The sequence below is a fragment of the Rhineura floridana genome, chromosome 1, assembly GCF_030035675.1.
Source record: "Rhineura floridana isolate rRhiFlo1 chromosome 1, rRhiFlo1.hap2, whole genome shotgun sequence".
In the NCBI taxonomy this organism is placed as follows: Eukaryota; Metazoa; Chordata; class Lepidosauria; order Squamata; family Rhineuridae; genus Rhineura; species Rhineura floridana.
The window spans coordinates 163728767-163747628 of record NC_084480.1 but is presented as its reverse complement, the minus strand read 5'-3'; the positions used below and the strand labels follow the sequence as shown (position 1 = coordinate 163747628).

Below are 18862 nucleotides of genomic sequence, written 5' to 3'. Positions count from 1 at the left end.
GAGGAAGTTCTAAGCTTAATGGACAATATAAAAACTGACAAATCACCGGGCCCGGATGGCATCCACCCAAGAGTTCTCAAAGAACTCAAAGGTGAAATTGCTGATCTGCTAACTAAAATCCCGGAAATTACAGGCCAGTTAGCTTAACTTCTGTCCCTGGAAAACTGGTAGAAAGTATTATTAAAGCTAGATTAACTAAGCACATAGAAGAACAAGCCTTGCTGAAGCAGAGCCAGCATGGCTTCTGCAAGGGAAAGTCCTGTCTCAGTAACCTTTTAGAATTCTTTGAGAGTGTCAACAAGCATATAGATAGAGGTGATCCAGTGGACATAGTGTACTTAGACTTTCAAAAAGCGTTTGACAAGGTACCTCACCAAAGGCTTCTGAGGAAGCTTAGCAGTCATGGAATAAGAGGAGAGGTCCTCTTGTGGATAAGGCATTGGTTAAGAAGCAGAAAGCAGAGAGTAGGAATAAACGGACAGTTCTCCCAATGGAGGGCTGTAGAAAGTGGAGTCCCTCAAGGATCGGTATTGGGACCTGTACTTTTCAACTTGTTCATTAATGACCTAGAATTAGGAGTGAGCAGTGAAGTGGCCAAGTTTGCTGACGACACTAAATTGTTCAGGGTTGTTAAAACAAAAAGGGATTGCGAAGAGCTCCAAAAAGACCTCTCCAAACTGAGTGAATGGGCGGAAAAATGGCAAATGCAATTCAATATAAACAAGTGTAAAATTATGCATATTGGAGCAAAAAATCTGAATTTCACATATACGCTCATGGGGTCTGAACTGGCGGTGACCGACCAGGAGAGAGACCTCGGGGTTGTAGTGGACAGCACGATGAAAATGTCGACCCAGTGTGCGGCAGCTGTGAAAAAGGCAAATTCCATGCTAGCAATAATTAGGAAAGGTATTGAAAATAAAACAGCCGATATCATAATGCCGTTGTATAAATCTATGGTGCGGCCGCATTTGGAATACTGTGTACAGTTCTGGTCGCCTCATCTCAAAAAGGATATTATAGAGTTGGAAAAGGTTCAGAAGAGGGCAACCAGAATGATCAAGGGGATGGAGCGACTCCCTTACGAGGAAAGGTTGCAGCATTTGGGGCTTTTTAGTTTAGAGAAAAGGCGGGTCAGAGGAGACATGATAGAAGTGTATAAAATTATGCATGGCATTGAGAAAGTAGATAGAGAAAAGTTCTTCTCCCTCTCTCATAATACTAGAACTCGTGGACATTCAAAGAAGCTGAATGTTGGAAGATTCAGGACAGACAAAAGGAAGTACTTCTTTACTCAGCGCATAGTTAAACTATGGAATTTGCTCCCACAAGATGCAGTAATGGCCACCAGCTTGGACGGCTTTAAAAGAAGATTAGACAAATTCATGGAGGACAGGGCTATCAATGGCTACTAGCCATGATGGCTGTGCTGTGCCACCCTAGTCAGAGGCAGCATGCTTCTGAAAACCAGTTGCCGGAAGCCTCAGGAGGGGAGAGTGTTCTTGCACCCGGGTCCTGCTTGCGGGCTTCCCCCAGGCACCTGGTTGGCCACTGTGAGAACAGGATGCTGGACTAGATGGGCCACTGGCCTGATCCAGCAGGCTCTTCTTATGTTCTTATGTTCTTATGAGAAGCAAAAACAAAACCAGGAGAGGAGCAGTAAAAATCCATCAGCCTAAATTCACTAACATCCCTAACATGTGACGTCTGTCCTTAAAAGGAAGGTGTCCACACTCTGACAGAAAACCAGCTTGGAAAGGGCAATGTAGATCTCTCTGGACTGGGAGTTCCAAAGTCTGCATGCACCCACATCTAGGCTTCCAAGGAAGTGCTGGTCAATGCTGGTGTTAAGAGAGGAAAAGGCATTTAAAATTTCCTAGCTACAAAAGGCCTGAGGTTCCCTCTGAAATTAATTAATCAGATGTGGACAAACATAGAGGCAGCAGCACGTGTCAAGAACTGGTTGGTAAGGGGTTGCTTGAATCACTATTCAGTGCATCCATGACAAAAACAATGGAAGAATAGTATGATACTCTGCAATTCCGAGGATTTCAGTGACCCCCAATATTAGGATTGAAAGAAATGGCTTTCTGCTGAATTGAACAAACGAGCCACCTAGCCGAGCACTGTCCATCCTGACTAGCAAATGACATCCAGGACCTCCGGTAGATGTCCCTCTATGTCCCAAGATCCTTTAATGTCAGACACCCTTAGGCATGTGCAGCATATGCTCCAATAGTAAGCTATGAGTCTCTAAGCTACCTTTACAGGGCTCCTTTAACTAATTTTTGAAGACCTGCATGGTTTGGGACAATAGAACCTCCTTCTTCAGCTGCCTATATCCACGGTATCAGAAGACAGACGCCATCTTGGCTTTTTCTTCCCTGCCATTTGTCAAAGGTTTGAGGTTTCGCTAAGAAAATAAAGACTTTGGTTCTGCTCTGCAGAGATTGTTCCAATCCCTTTGTGGCTTTTCTGTGGATCATTAACTGCTTGCTCTTTCTTGGGTCTCGTGTGGCAAGCAATCAATGTAGCAAAATGGGGAGGAGGAAGTTCATTTAATGTTTCAACATGGAAAGTTGTGATGAGGGAAATGGCACAATGTTCATTCATTCATCTGTTGATTTGTATGCTTCTTTCCCACAAAATTGTGCCCAAAGCAGATCCCAGCATTTCAAATGAACAACAATAAGTGTAACCATTCAAAAACATATGAGGAATGAGTAGAAATAATCATAATGTCAATAAGTAAATTAAAAAAAAATCATGCCTTATATAAAACAGTGCAAAGCAAACAAAATAATACAAACAAACTAGCCTAAAACTGAAGAGGAGAGAGAATAATGCCTGACACAAAAATAAAGTGGTAGTGTATGAGATGGGGGTGGGTGGGTTAGAGAATCCCACCATTCCAAGAAGGCATGCCATAGAGGTTCACCACAACATATCTACCTGCACTGGATGGTAGCCACATCTCTCATTTTTGGCTGGATTCCCTGCCAGCTCACCGGGGTCTCCTCTCACAATCACTTCTCCATGTCTAACCTGGGGGATAAGGCCTATTCATGCATTGCTCATGTGTAGGGCAAGTTGGAGTTTACTCAGGAGAGGGGCCACACTTTTTGCCCTGCTGCTAACATCGCAGAAGCTTCCTTCAACAATCATGCTTTCCATGTGGATGTTTATAAAGAAGCTCCAACATATGAACTGCTACCTGTATGTAAGGGCTCCATGGAATTTAGACACCTGGAATTTAGATATCCTGACCATGTGGAGCCCTTACATATGTGGAACCCTTACATGCAAGTTGGAGTTCCTTTACAGCAAAGATGCGGAACCTGCAGTCTTCCAGATGTAGTTGGACTCCAACTCCCTCCAGCCTCAACCAGAGTAGCCAATGGCCAGGGATGATGGGAGGTGTAGTCTAGCAACATCTGGACTACCACCGGTTCTCTACCCCTGCTTCACAGACAACCATGTGGAGTTCAAGATTGCTGAAGGAACTTGGTGCAATGTCAAGGAGAAGCCACACACCAGAGTGCACCTGAAATTGCCCTACGCATGAGTAATGTGTAAATAGGGCTATAGTTTACAAAACACAACACTAGTCTACAACTAGTTGCATGGATTCCCTAAACCAGGTTTTTGGACTACAATACCCATTGTCCCTGATCATTATCCATGCTAGCTGGGACTGATGGGAGTTGTAGTCCAAGACATCTAGAGGACACAATGTTGTGTAAGGCTGCACTAAGCTTTACACCTGTTTCCTTTCTTCCATGCTATAGGGTGTTTTTTAAAAAAACAAACAGTTTTTTCTTGGGTATAGAGAATAAAAGAGAAAGGGGGATTGTAACAAATTAAACCAGAACTATCACTAGAAGCTAAAACTACTTCAGACACATAATGAGAAGACATGATTCACTAGAATCATTAATAGTCATTGTTCATTAATGACCTAGAATTAGGAGTGAGCAGTGAAGTGGCCAAGTTTGCTGATGACACTAAATTGTTCAGGGTTGTTAAAACAAAAAGGGATTGCGAAGAGCTCCAAAAAGACCTCTCCAAACTAAGTGAATGGGCAGAAAAATGGCAAATGCAATTCAATATAAACAAGTGTAAAATTATGCATATTGGAGCAAAACATCTGAATTTCACATATATGCTCATGGGGTCTGAACTGGCGGTGACCGACCAGGAGAGAGACCTCGGGGTTGTAGTGGACAGCACGATGAAAATGTCGACCCAGTGTGCGGCAGCTGTGAAAAAGGCAAATTCCATGCTAGCAATAATTAGGAAAGGTATTGAAAATAAAACAGCCGATATCATAATGCCGTTGTATAAATCTATGGTGCGGCCGCATTTGGAATACTGTGTACAGTTCTGGTCGCCTCATCTCAAAAAGGATATTATAGAGTTGGAAAAGGTTCAGAAGAGGGCAACCAGAATGATCAAGGGGATGGAGCGACTCCCTTACGAGGAAAGGTTGCAGCATTTGGGGCTTTTTAGTTTAGAGAAAAGGCGGGTCAGAGGAGACATGATAGAAGTGTATAAAATTATGCATGGCATTGAGAAAGTAGATAGAAAAAAGTTCTTCTCCCTCTCTCATAATACTAGAACTCGTGGACATTCAAAGAAGCTGAATGTTGGAAGATTCAGGACAGACAAAAGGAAGTACTTCTTTACTCAGCGCATAGTTAAACTATGGAATTTGCTCCCACAAGATGCAGTAATGGCCACCAGCTTGGACGGCTTTAAAAGAAGATTAGACAAATTCATGGAGGACAGGGCTATCAATGACTACTAGCTACTCTGCCACCCTAGTCAGAGGCAGCATGCTTCTGAAAACCAGTTGCCGGAAGCCTCAGGAGGGGAGAGTGTTCTTGCACTCGGGTCCTGCTTGCGGGCTTCCCCCAGGCACCTGGTTGGCCACTGTGAGAACAGGATGCTGGACTAGATGGGCCACTGGCCTGATCCAGCAGGCTCTTCTTATGTTCTTATGTTCTTAGAAAAAATAATAATGCTGGGAAAAACAGAGGGAGTAGAAAAAGAGGAAGACTAAGCAAGAGATGGATTGATTCCATAAAGGAAGCCACAGACCTGAACTTACAAGATCTGAGCAGGGTGGCTTATAACAGATGACCAAATGATAAGACCTGGCAGCACCACAAAGTACAGAATAAGGCCTGGCACTGACTTCTTTTAAAGTAGGGAAGTCAGAAAGGCATCCTGAGGACACCCTCTCCTCAACATCTTTGTTACAATGAATTATACCCACCAGAGCCACAGAATGCAATTGTAAAAATACTTTTTAAATATGTTTTTATGTTATTTTTTAATTGTATTTAGCCAGCGGTGGCTGGTCCTATTAGGACTGGTAGCGCAGAAGGCAAAGAGGGCAGCAGTAGGCGGAGACAGAGCCAATGGCAGGCGGGGCCAATCACTTCTAGTTTTGTCCCCATCCTCCTCCTCCCTCCCGAGTTCTACAAGGGGCAACACTGAGACTAAGGAGGAAGGAGCTGGCAGCTAGGGCCATCCTCTGGACTAGCTGTCAGTAAGAAGTCAGGCATGTAGGGGTTGGCTAAAGGCAGACTGAGGTTGGTGGGACAGTGCCCCACTTGTCCTAATGGTCCAGCCTCCACCATGTATGGGTCAATTTAGCTTCAGTTTGTATCATTGCAATTCTGGTCCAGCTATAGCCAAGGTTTCCTTGGCTCCTTTCAGTCTTCCAGCCAGGGCAAACGAACAGTCTATGCAATCAGGAGCAGTGACATGAATTTCCTCCTGATATTTCCAAAGAGCAGAGGGTGGACAGTATAATATGATCTCAAAACAACTCTCTCAGTGCCCCTGAGTGCCTCTGAGTGAATGGCTGAAGATAGACTGACCTCTAATATTGAAACTCAATAGTTGACAGCAGGGGCAAGGTGCCTGTGACCTTTCAGATGCTGTTAGACTCCAGCCCCAACCAGTATGGGCAGTGGTTGAAGATGATGGGAGTAGGAATCCAATGGTATGGAGAGACACATGTTTCCCACCTGTCTGCCTCAGCCACGGGCTTCCAGGTTGCTGGGATACCAAGGAAGTGATAAGCAAGATCCAGGTTTGCTTACAAGGAGAGTTTAATTGAGTAACTTACATAGCACACAGGCGTACCCAATAATGGGGAACAGGCTGCAAGGTTCTGCACAAACCGTTGACCAGCCTGAACACCCAACTGGGCTACCAGAATAGATTATATAGTATACTTGTTTACAGACACAGCAGTGAGTAATTAATAGCGACAAAGCATGATCTCAGAGCATTTGATTAAACATCTTAATATAAGGCACTTTATCAGCATCGCACAGCATAGGCATAATTAATCCTTGGCAAGGCATCAGACTGCTACAGGGTATGTAAGATCGTTAGCCCTTTAGATAAGGTACCAGGTGCTAGCTCTGAGCTAACTGCTTACATTGACTGACATTTGACCCAACTTGCCGCCTAGAAGATGCTAGATGCTAAATTCTTCTTGGAAGCCAAGGCTGGGGAGGAGAACACCCCCCATGCCTACAAGCAGCTATTCACTAGGCTTTGCCTGCCGGCCCACTAGACCACCTCTGAGCTACAGGTTGAATTCAAGGTCAGGCACTGACAGCAAGTATGTAACATTCAAGCCAATATACAAAGATGCCAAAGGCAATTTTTGTTTATTCCGGTCCCTGTATCTGCAACAGCTTTGCCCTTGCCCCATGGACATCTTTGTTCCTCAGGATATAAATGATAGGGTTAAGCAAGGGCGTGATGACAGTGTAAAGGATGGCGACATGCTTGTCACGATCAGGAGCTGAGCCCAAGTGGAGGATCATGTACACAGACATGACGGTGCCATAGAAGATGGTGACCACCACAAGGTGGGAGCCACATGTGGAGAAGGCCTTGTGCCATTCTGCTCTTGTTTGCATTTGCAACACAGAAGACAGAATGAGCCCATAGGAGGTCAGGATAACAGAAAGAGGACCCATGAGGATCAGTGCAGCTACAACAAATATGACTGCCTCAGTAACACGGGTGTCTTCACAGGCAAGTTTCAGCACCACGGGCAGCTCACAAATGAAGTGGTTGATGTGGTTGGGGCTGCAGAAGGGGTGGTGGTAGGTGGAGGTCACATATATCACAGAGAAGAGGAAGCCCAGATGGCTGAGGCCGGCTGCATTTGGCGCCACCTGCCTATGGCGATGGCATATACCAGGGGATGCCAGATGGCCAAATAGCAGTCGTAGGCCATGACACCCAAGAGAAAGCATTCAGCATTACCCATGGACAAGATCATATACCTTTGGGCAGCCAGCAGGAGAAGGAGATGACTCCATTGCCAGACAGCAAGTGTGCCATCATTTGGAGTAAGGTGCTGGTGACATACAGATCTCCACACTTGAGATGTGTGTGAGGAAAAAGTACATAGGTGTGTGGAGTTGGAAGTTAGCCTGCACTAGCAAGATGATAATCAGGTTCCCTGCAATGGTGAGTGTGTAGATGATGAGGATGACCACAAAGAGCCCAATCTGGGTCTTGCAGTGACTGGTGAGCCCGACAAAGATGAATTCTGTGATGGTGGTGAGGTTCAGAGGCCCCATACTAGCTTCCTGACTGCAGAGAAAGGAGAAGAACAAGACACTGTGAGATTCACTTAGAAGCAGGGATAGGGAAGAAAGTCACTCAATTTGCATTTGAATGCAAACCTACCTGATTCACACTTACTGAGCCAATGAGCTCTCTTTTGAAATGTACACTTCTCCAAATCCTGTGATGCAGTTCGCCCACCAAAAAGTGTGCACAAAACTGCATCTCTTTTTGAAAATAACATACAAAACTCCCTTAGGGGAAATTGCATGCAAAAATATGTCTATTAGACAAATTTGCATACAGGCATACAGGAGATAAAATGGAAAATGGACTGCCTTCAAGTCAATTCCGACTTATGGTGACCCTATGAATAGGATTTTTCCATGGTAAGTGGTATTCAGAGGGGGGTTTACCATTGCCTTCCTCTGAGGCTGAGAGGCAGTGACTGGCCCAAGGTCACCCAGCGAGCTTCATAGCTGTGTGGGGATTCGAACCCTGGTCTCAAGGAAGGCAAGAATAAAACTCATGAAGATTGGGCTTGGATGGGCAGCTGGTTGGTCATTGTGACAACAGACTAGATGTGCCATTGACCTGATCCAGTGGGCTTTTCTTATATTCTTATTTTTTAAACTGATTTCTTAGAGCTCTGTTTTGTGAATATACCTCTCAACAGTTCCTAGTTGAGAAGACATCCCAGTTTTACCCTCTCCCTCCTTTGCCATTAGCGGTATAGCACCAGTGATGGGTGGCAGCCACAGAAGAGACAAGAAAAATAGGTCCTCCCCTTCCTCTGTCGCAGGGCTGGTCTCAAGGGTTGGCATAGTTGGGCATCTGCTGAGGGGCCCCATCTCATCAGGGTGACCACTGACAAGAGGCCCCCAGGACCTGCCATTCCTCCTCTTCACCACTGTTAACCTGCTTCTTCACTTTCTTCTGGTTCTGGCCCAGACAAGGGTACAGCAATAGACAAAGGAGGCCCCAGCTACCTTGTTTGGTTGTCTCGCTGCCTGACAAGGAAATAAGTGGCAGCAATGGTGAGGAAGAACAGTGGCAGCAGCTGGCGATAATGACCATCAGGACATAAATTGAGCCCTGCCAGATCAGACCAAAGGCCCATCTAGTCCAGTATCCTGTTTCCACAGTGGCCATGAGAAGCTTGCAAGCAGGACCTGAGCCCAGCAGCACCCACCACGCTTGCGATTCCCACAAACTGGCATTCAGAGGCATACTACCTCTGATAGTAAAGGCCGAACATAGCCTTCGTGGCCAGTAGCCATTGATAGCCTTGTCCTCTGTGAAGTTATCTGATCCTCTTTTAAAGCCATCTAACTTTGTGGGCTATCGCTGACTCCTGAGGGAGGGAGTTCCATAGTTTATCTCTGTGGGGAAGAAGAAAACGTTGAAGCCCCCCCCCATTGCTTCAGGAAGCATCCATCATCCCCCCCCCATTTCTTTTCAAAAAATTGCTGGGCTGAATCCTTTGGCTGAGCACCTAAGCAGAACCATCTAATCTGGCTCCCATTCAAGTCTCAAACGTTGTGGGCAATTCACTCTGAGCATGCATCCGTTTCAGTTTCTCTACCATGTGCAGAGTGTATTCGCTGTTGTGCCTTTTCCCTTCCCCCCAAACCAGGCTCAGAAGTGGACTCAGGGGGAGGGCAGAAAAACAGGGCCAAAATGAGAGAGATAAGTTTTATAAGCCCTAAACCGGTGACCTGGAGGAGTTCCTCCAAGGGGTTTTAAAAGAGTTTGCAAGAACTATAGCTCCCATAACTCATCATGCCCCATCATTCTGGGAGATGGAGGGAAGGCAGTGAGCAACAGAAAAGTCCCAATTCCAGGTTTCGGAAGGTAAGACACCCTCCATGGACCCTTTCCTCTTGCAGTGCATCCTGCTCCTCACTGCCATTAGGTTTGGAAAAGGACAACTGAAATGATCAAGGGGCTGAAGCAACTCCCCTCTGAGGAACGGTTACAACAGAGGAAGTTTTTTCAGCCCAAGGGCCACATTCCCTTCTGGACAATGTTCCAAGGGTCACATGTCAGTGAGGAGCAGGGCCAGAAGCAAAAGTGGGCAGAGCAATAAATATAAATGTCACCTTTGTACAATAGGCTAGCTTCTACACACATCCCTCTCCATCCTCCATTCAGGCAAGCAGCGCTGGTGCCAGGCATGCTGGGCCCTGGCACATGCATGTATACCCCACCTACCTCTCCCTGAAGGGCCCCCCCCTAAGGAGAATCCTTCAATGCAGGATTTTTGGGGTGGTGGGATTTGAGGGACTTTTTTTTTTTACTCATGTTAAATACAAAAATATGAGGTGGCTGAGCTTTTTCCTTTTCCTTCTGACATGGCTGCCCTGGCTTCCATTGTTGTGACTGCAACCTCCCAAGAGCGATGCTGTCTTATCATGATGGTGCATCATTCCCAGGGGTGTTCTTGCAAGAAAACGTTTAGGCATTTTTGTTTATTCGGAGAAATTCGCACTAAAATGGTAGAGAATTTTCATGAGGATATTTTTTTTTTTTAAAGCGGATTGCTGTAGAAATGTAGAGAACTGAATTTAACAGTGCAAAAACTGAGAAACTGGGAGAACCGAAACAGACAGCTCTTTCCATCCCTAATCTGCACTAGACGTTTAAAGCAGTTATCATACCACTTTATTGTTGCGCTGCAGCCAACTCAGAAGGGACAGGAAGGGGGGAGGCATGTGTTTCAGGCACCTCCGCAGCCAGAAGAAGCCGAGTTGTGGATTGTTGTGTCTGAGCAGGATCATGCGGGAGGGGGGTAGCCTGCTCTTCAGCCAGTTCCCACGAGTAACGCCCTTTCTGAGGAGCCGAGTGCACTGCCCCCAGTTGATGCAGAGGACTTGGGGGAGGAAGCTTCAGAGTCAGTGCCAGCTCCTCCTTTTCCAAGCAGTTCCCAGGAGGATTCCAGCGTGGCACCGCCCCCTGACCTCGAGCCTGTCACTCGGGAGCAGGTGCCTTCCGATGAGCTGTTGGATGCGCGCCCCCTGTCTCCGCGTTCCTGTCGCCGCGAGAAATGGACAGGGCAAAGACAGGAATTACGAAGGAGTCAGAGATTACGTTCAAAAACATTTCCTATATAAGCCTGCTGCTCCCAGTGGGGAGTCGTTGAGTCAACTTCCTTCACACGCCACAGAGCATGTCTAGAGTGTAGTTACGGATTCTAGTGAGTTAGCGCAGGGTTTTCTATGAACCACAATGCCTTTGATGTATCCATTACTCTAATAAAACGAGATTTACTTGCACACACACTCCAGCCTCATTCTTTCGGCTCTGAACGGGACAGTTTGACTCAACCACCATCCCTACTCGAACCTGTTCCCATGGCGGATGACATGGACCAGAACGGAGCCAGAGGGGGAGTACCTATCACCATGGAAGCCTTGTATGCCATGATCCAGAACCTCCGAGTGACTACGCAAGCCCTACAAGCTGAGAATCAAAACCTCAGAGCCGCAACACAAGCCTTGCAAGTGGATAACCAGAATCTCCATGCCTTGGTTGCCCAAGTCCAGGCTGTGCCTCCCGGGGTGGCAGCCCCTGTGAAGTCTCCAGTGGGGCTCCCTGTGCAATACGGGGGCCAGAGTGAACAGTTTGCCACGTTTCTAGCCCAATGTGGGTTGTACATTCAAGTGCGCAGAGCTGAGTTCCCAACTGATGATGCGAAGGTGGCGTTCATCATCAGTTTATGGGAAGGGGAAGTGGCAAAATGGGCCACCCCGTATTTGATTTGCAACGACCAGATATTGCGCCAGTTTGATGCCTTCAAGAATGCGATGGGGGACATGTTCCAAGACCCCCAGAGGAAGGAGACGGTTGCCCGCCAGTTAGGGACCCTGAGACAGGGAAAGGGGTCTGTAGGGCAATACACGAATGCTTTTCGTGTTTTGTCTCAGGAGACGGAGTACAATGACCCAGCCTTGATGTACTTCTACAGAAATGGACTGAGTCCAGAAGTGTTGGATGAACTGGCGTGCTCCACACACCCCGACTCACTGAGGGGTTTGATTCAACTGAGTTTGCAGATAGACAGCCGCTTAGAAGGAAGGAAGTTGGAGCGAAGAATGGAGCCTTCACAGAGTCAGGTTGCTGCTCCGCTGCCCCGTGCGCACCCCGTGCCCAATCCTGGCATCCCTACAGTCTTGGGAGAGGAGCCCATGCAGATTGGGGGGCTAGACCGAGATTGACAGAGGAGGAGAGGGAAAGACGCCGGAGGGAAGGACTGTGTCTCTATTGCGGAAAGTCTGGACACCTCGCCAGAAATTGTGCAGCCAAAACCAGAAGATCCCAGCCGCCGGAAAACTTCACATCCAGCTCTCGTAGAGGCTAGAGAGTTGGGGGGGTGCTACAGACACTGAGACTCCGTTACGACCCCTTCCCTCCCAAGGGGCCCTTCTGTTGCCCATTCGCATCACCCTATCCTCAGGCGAGAGCTTCTCAGCCAAGGCTATGATCAACAGCGGAGGATCCTCTTGTTTCATAGACCGGGAGTTGGCGCTACACCACGCTATTCCCACAAGAGAACTGAGCCAGCCGTTGGCAGTGGAAACTATAGATGGCCGGCCTCTGAAGTCTGGGGGGGTGACTCTGGTGACTGAGTCCGTGGAAGTGAAGGTCCTTGGGCATCAGGAAGACCTGTCGTTCTATGTGGCATCCTTGCCACGTTTCCTGGTGGTGTTAGGTATGCCTTGGCTGGTTAGACACAACCCCACAATCTTTTGGGATGAAGCTGTGGTGGATTTTACCTCCAAGTACTGCCATCAACATTGCCAGCCTGACGAGGAGCCACAGGTGTTGGCAGGAGCGTCTCCCACAAGGGAGATAACCTTGCCCGCCAAGTATGGGAGTTTTCGGGACGTCTTTGATAAAAAGGAAGCAGATCAACTCCCTCCTCACTGGCCCTATGATTGTGCCATTGATTTGGTGCCTGGAGCATGCATCCCTGCCGGGCGAATCTACTCTCTATCTGAATGTCAGCTCTACACTGCCTCAGCAGTGTCAGGGGGGGCCTGGAAATTCCTGGGTCTTTGGCAGGGAAGGAAAGTCCTTAGCCAGCAGTCAGGTTGTAAATCTGCCAGGCCTATCCGAAGCGTACTTGCCGAGTCAGAAGTCCAGAAGCGAGGTCAGTGGAAGTCCAGGATCAATTGCCAAGGAGGTCAGTCAAAGAGATGCTGCAGGGAAACTAGGTCTACACAAAGCCACGCCTGACGTTGCAGTCAGCAACAAGCTGGAGCCAAGGTGTGCCTTATAAAGAGCAGGATGGACAGCAGGTGTGAGCCCTCAGCGTTTGGGCCTTAAGGAGACAGGCCTGCCTCTCTTCTGCCTGACCTTCTGCTGTCTACATTCTGCAGGTGAGGGGGCAGTATCCTGTTCACTGTCTGTGTCTGGCTGCAGGGCCTTTGCTGTATCTGGGGTGCTCTGCAGCTGGGGGGAGAAGGAGCTGGATTCTCAGGAGTCTCCTCCGTGTCTCCTTCTGGGTCTGCTGCTCCTGGGTCTGCTGCTGTTACTCCCGAGTCGTCCTCATCTGAGGAGTCCTCTGACGGGGCCATGACACTGAACCAGAGTTGGCAGCGTTAAGGGCATTTCTGGACGCCAATTTGAAGAAAGGCTTCATTTGCCCTTCGCAGTCCCCCGCTGGTGCACCCCTGCTGTTTGTGAAGAAAAAAGGGGGGGAGCTCCGTCCCTGTAATGATTATCGTGCCCTAAACCAGCTCACTATCCCCAATAGTTACCCACTGCCGCTCATTAGGGAAATGTTGGAGAGGTTGCGTTCCGCCAAAATTTTCACAAAACTGGACTTGAGAGGAGCTTACAACTTGGTGAGGATTAAGGCAGGCCATGAATGGAAGATGGCATTTAAGACCCGTTATGGTCAGTTTGAGTATTTAGTAATGCCATATGGGTTGTCGGGAGCACCTGGAGTCTTCCAAAGTTTCATGAATGACATCTTCCGGGACTTTGTGGACCGCTTCATGATAGTTTATCTGGATGATATTTTGATTTACTCAGATACTCCCGAGGAACATGACTCACATGTGCGTGCAGTGCTGCAGAAGTTATGGGAACACCATCTTTACGCGAAGCTGGAAAAGTGTGGGTTTGACCTAACCATGTTGGACTTTCTGGGGTATCGGATCTCACCAGCAGGAGTAGAAATGGACCCAGAGAAAGTTTGTTGTGTACTCACGTGGCAACCCCCCAAGACCAAGAAGGATTTGCAGTGTTTCTTGGGCTTTGCGAATTACTACCATCGTTTCATAGCCAACTACTCCCATCAGACCGCACCGCTCACAGATTGCCTGAAGGGCTCAGGACCTTTCCACTGGACAGAAGCTGCACAAGAGGCTTTCGAGAGCCTGAAGCGAAGGTTTGCTACCAAACCCATACTACAGCATGCCGACCTGGCGCTCCCTTTTGTGGTAGAGACGGATGCGTCGGACATCGCGATTGGAGGGGTTCTTTTGCAACCGGCCCAGAAAGGGGGAGAACTGATACCTTGTGCTTTTCCAGAAAGCAAACCGACTCTGAAAAACTACACTGTGTGGGAAAAGGAGCTATTAGCCATTAGGGATGCCTTTGAAGCCTGGAGACACCATCTGGAAGGGGCGCAGCATGAAATTGAGGTGCGCACGGACCATCGTAATCTAGAGAGTCTTCATACCGCCCGTAAACTCAACTAGAGGCAAGTGCGCTGGGCTCAGTTCTTCACACGGTTCCATTTCAAAATTCATTATATCTCCCAAGCACAGAATAAGCGGGCTGATGCCCTCTCGAGGAAGCCAGAATTTCTGAGGGATCCCACCCCAAGACCGTTACAGTACATAATCCCTCCTGAGCAGGGAGTAGTAGGGGCCTGCCAAGATTCTTGGGAAGCTGAAGTGCGTGAAGCACAACAACAGGACCCTTTCGTGCAGGAGCAGTGGGTCGAAGAGGGCGCGTCACCCCAGGCAGAACAGAAGGACCTTATATGGAAGGATGGCATACTGCACCATCAGGATGTTGTTTATGTGCCCCCCCGGAGAACTGCGAGGGAGAGTACTACGTCAGTGCCATGACGCCCCCATGGCAGGCCACTTTGGGGTTTTTAAGACCAATCAAGCTGTCACTCGGGAGTTCTGGTGGCCCAAGGTGAAGAAGGATGTAGAGCATTACGTTCGCTCTTGCCCCACTTGCATGAGGGCTAAACATGCCACCGGGAAGCCATCGGGGCTACTGGAACCCCTCCCTACCCCAGGAGGACCTTGGCGAATGATTACTATGGATTTTATAACAGACCTTCCACCTTCGCAGGGGAAAACCACAGTTTTGGTGGTCGTTGATGCCTTTTCGAAAATGGCTCACTTCATTCCGTGCTCAGGGCTTCCAAGCGCTCAAGACACTGCCAAGTTGTATGTGCAAAATGTGTATCAGCTGCACGGTCTGCCAGACAGCCTGGTTTCCGATAGGGGCACACAATTCACCTCATGTTTTTGGCAAGCGTTGTGGAAGTTGCTGCAAAGTGAGTTGAGACTGTAGTCCACCCATCATCCCCAAACGGATGGACAGTCCGAGAGGGTCAACGCAGTGTTGCAACAATATTTACGTTGTTTTGTGGGATATCAGCAGTACAACTGGATGTCCTACCTGCATTTAGCAGAATTTGCCTATAATAATGCTGTGCATTCGCACACGCAACAGACTCCTTTCTTCGCCAATTTTGGCTACCACCCCCGAGCCTTCCCTGCCCCAAAGGACAGTCTCTCAGTCCCAGCCGCTGAGGATTACTTGCAGGAACTCCACGCTATGCAACAGCTACTCCAAGAGCAACTAGAACAGGCCAAAGCGGATTACAAAGGCGCAGCTGACCAGCATCAGAGAGAGGGGGACCTCATATGAGTGGGAGACCAGGTCTGGATCTCTACATGTTTCCTAGCTATGACTGGCCGGTGTCGTAAACTGCAGGATTGGCGTGTAGGGCCCTTTGAGGTGGAGGCTCAGATTAACCCCGTGGCTTACAGACTAAAATTGCCACCCACCTTCAAGATGCACCCAGTCTTCCACAGGGCATTGTTGACCAAGGATGCTGCCCCCGACCCTCACCATCCACGAGTGGAGCCCGCGCTGCCGTTGTTGGTGGAGGGGGAGGAGGAATACGAAGTAGAACAGATTTTGGACTCGCGAAAACGCCGAGGGCATCTTCAGTACCTGATTCATTGGAAGGGGTACGATCCAACTGAACGTTCCTGGGAAACGGAGGAGAATGTGCACGCTCCGACTTTGGTGAGGGAATTCCATGAGGCTTATCCAGAGAATCCTAGACCTCAGGGGTGGGAAGGGTTAAAGCATGGAGGGGGGGATGATGTTGCGCTGCAGCCAACTCAGAAGGGACAGGAAGGGGGGAGGCATGAGTTTCAGGCGCCTCCGCAGCCAAAAGAAGCCGAGTTGGGGATTGTTGTGTCTGAGCAGGATTGTGCGGGAGGGGGGCAGCCTGCTTTCCAGCCAGTTCCCACGAGTAACGCCCTTTCTGAGGAGCCGAGTGCACCGCCCCCAGTTGATGCAGAGGACTTGTGGGGGAAAGCTTCAGAGTCAGTGCCAGCTCCTCCCTTGCCAAGCAGTTCCCAGGAGGATTCCAGCGTGGCACCGCCCCCTGACCTTGAGCCTGTCACTTGGGGGCAGGTGTCTTCCGATGAGCTGTTGGATGCGCGCCCCCTGTCTCCGCGTTCCTGTCGCCGCGAGAAACGGACAGGGCAAAGACAGGAATTACGAAAGAGTCAGAGATTACGTTCAAAAACATTTCCTATATAAGCCTGCCGCTCCGTGGGGGGTCGTTGAGTCAACTTCCTTCACACGCTGCAGAGCATGTCTAGAGTATAGTTACGGACTCTAGTGAGTTAGCGTAGGGTTTCCTATGAAGCGCAATGCCTTTGATGTATGCATTACTCTAATAAAACGAGATTTACTTGCACACACACTCCAGCCTCATTCTTTCGGCTCTGAACGGGACATTTATACAGATATGGCTTCCCCCAAAGAATCCTAGGAATTGTAGTTTGTTAAGGGTGCTGAGAGGAGGCCCTCCTATTCCCCTCACAGTCCATCCCTTTTTTGAGGCCATCTTGGTATCCAAGGTCTCTAGCAGGCAACCTTCTGTGCTCTGTGTGACACAATATCCTTTTACTGGAGATGTCGGGTAACTTATAAATACAAAGAGTGTCTCCTGAGCTCTGATTCCTAAACCACTTTGGCAGATATTTCTCCAGGTGGTCTGGGAAGCCTTCTAGGGTAAGAATCAACAGCACCCTGTCTTGTTCAACTGTTTACTGTTCTCAGCATTAAAAGATGGATGGTATCTTGGCTTTTCCCAACCTCTCTCTCTCTCCTCCTGTGACTTGAACATTCACTGAGATAAAAAAGAATGTGGATCTACCCTACAGAGGCTGGACTCATCCCTTGGGTGCATTCCTTTTGGTCATTAAGAGTTTGTTATTTCTCATCTCAATCTCTTGGGTGTCTCGAACACGTAATATAACAAAATGAAGGGAAGATATTTGAAATGTTCAATAAAGAAAGGAAAGAAAGGGGGGGGGAATGTACCTGGCATCATTTCCCAAACAATACATTGGCCAGCAGCCAGGTTGAAATACATTCTAATACATAAGTGCAATATAAAAATCCTAATTCGATTATTAGAATTGTAGGGAAATGGCAGTGTTTAATACTTCCCTTCATTTAAAACCAGGGTGTCTCCAGACTGGCATTATTTTTTGGGAGAGATTCGAGTGCATACCAGAAATTTAGGTTTGAGCAGCAGTCTGTTCTGGCAATTGAGGAATTTTCTACCTCATTCCCACCTTGTTCTGGTCCCTCCATAGGCCCAGCCTCCTTCGGCAGCAACCTCCCTGCAGATAGAAAATTAGTCTATGGTGGAGAATAGCTTTAGCCCAGCTATGCTCACTTTTGAGTAAAAGTTAGTTGGCTGCAACCCTTGGAGTCCTGCAACATATGCAGGATCACAAGTTCCCCACTCCTAGGGTAGTCCTTATTCAGTCCAACCAGCTATAGTCAAGGTCTTCTTGCGTCTTTCTGATTCTAACTTCCTGCCAAGACAAAGGAGACTCTCTGGTCATCCTTTTCATTATGCATTCATGATTATTTTTGCTCATGATGGAATCAGGACAGTTATATGCAATCCAACTTTCATTACTGTTTGTGCCTGCATATTTTCCAAGGTGGACATACAGCTTCGTTTCCAGTTGGTATATGTCCCCTAATTCCCTGCTGAAACCCTGTAGCTTTCTATACCACAAATGTCCCAGTTTATTTTTTTGACCTGCAAGAGTTCCTCTCCAGATGGCAATAATGCAGAAACACCGGGGAAGCATCGCAGAACAACTAATAATGTGGGATGGTGTGTGGACGGTCCAGTATAATCCCACCACTAATCCATTATTATTGCATCAATGGCTTGTTGCAGAATACACCCACACACACACAGCCTGGAGGGGGCCAAAGAACTGGATGTGGAAAAAATGGCATCCTTGAGGACTTACACTGGTGCCCCTAAAGCCTCTAGAACCCCCCCCACACACACACACCCCTGCTCACTGATCTCTTTGTCAAGAAGTGGTGAGGTAATTTTCTGTTTTCCCTTGAAAAGAACATAGACCTAAAAGTCACTGTTCTGGGCTGTTTTACGTAAAAGCATATTATAGCCCAGAACAGGTATCGGAATGTGGTTTTCGTGGAAGTTTTGTGTCTTATTGCATGCATCCCATGTAGTCATGTGGGACTGGTGAATTTCAGAGGTCTGGCTCACTGGGAAGTTGCTGTTCCGGGCTGTTTCATTCCGTTCGGGAGGGCATTTTGGTTGTTACAGGGTTAATAAAATCCTATCGGAATGGTTTTTGTTCCTAAATGTTGTTCTCAAGTGTCTCTAACACATCCCAGTGTTTTTGGCATCAATTTCTTTTATAAAGGGCCCGTTCCGGCCTGTTCCGTTCCGTTCCGGCTTTTACACCGTCCCTTGAATTTGCATATTATAGATCCCCATCCCACCAGCCACCATCAAATAACATTTCTTGATTGACTAAGCCATAAAAATAGTTGATCCTTTACTTTCCAGTACCATGCAAAAAATAAATCCAATGCATTTTATATTAGCTTTCATTCTATTTTACATATTTGGACAATATGTTTTATGCTGTTTCCTTTTATGTTGCTTGTGCTGGTCATTGACCTAATAAAGACT

The 18862-nt window shown here is 47.8% G+C and overlaps 1 pseudogene; it reads right to left on the bottom strand.

Moving 5' to 3' along the window:
* Positions 1 to 6692: 6692 nt before the first annotated feature.
* Positions 6693 to 7619, bottom strand: LOC133377007 (olfactory receptor 2D3-like; annotated as a pseudogene).
* Positions 7620 to 18862: the final 11243 nt, after the last annotated feature.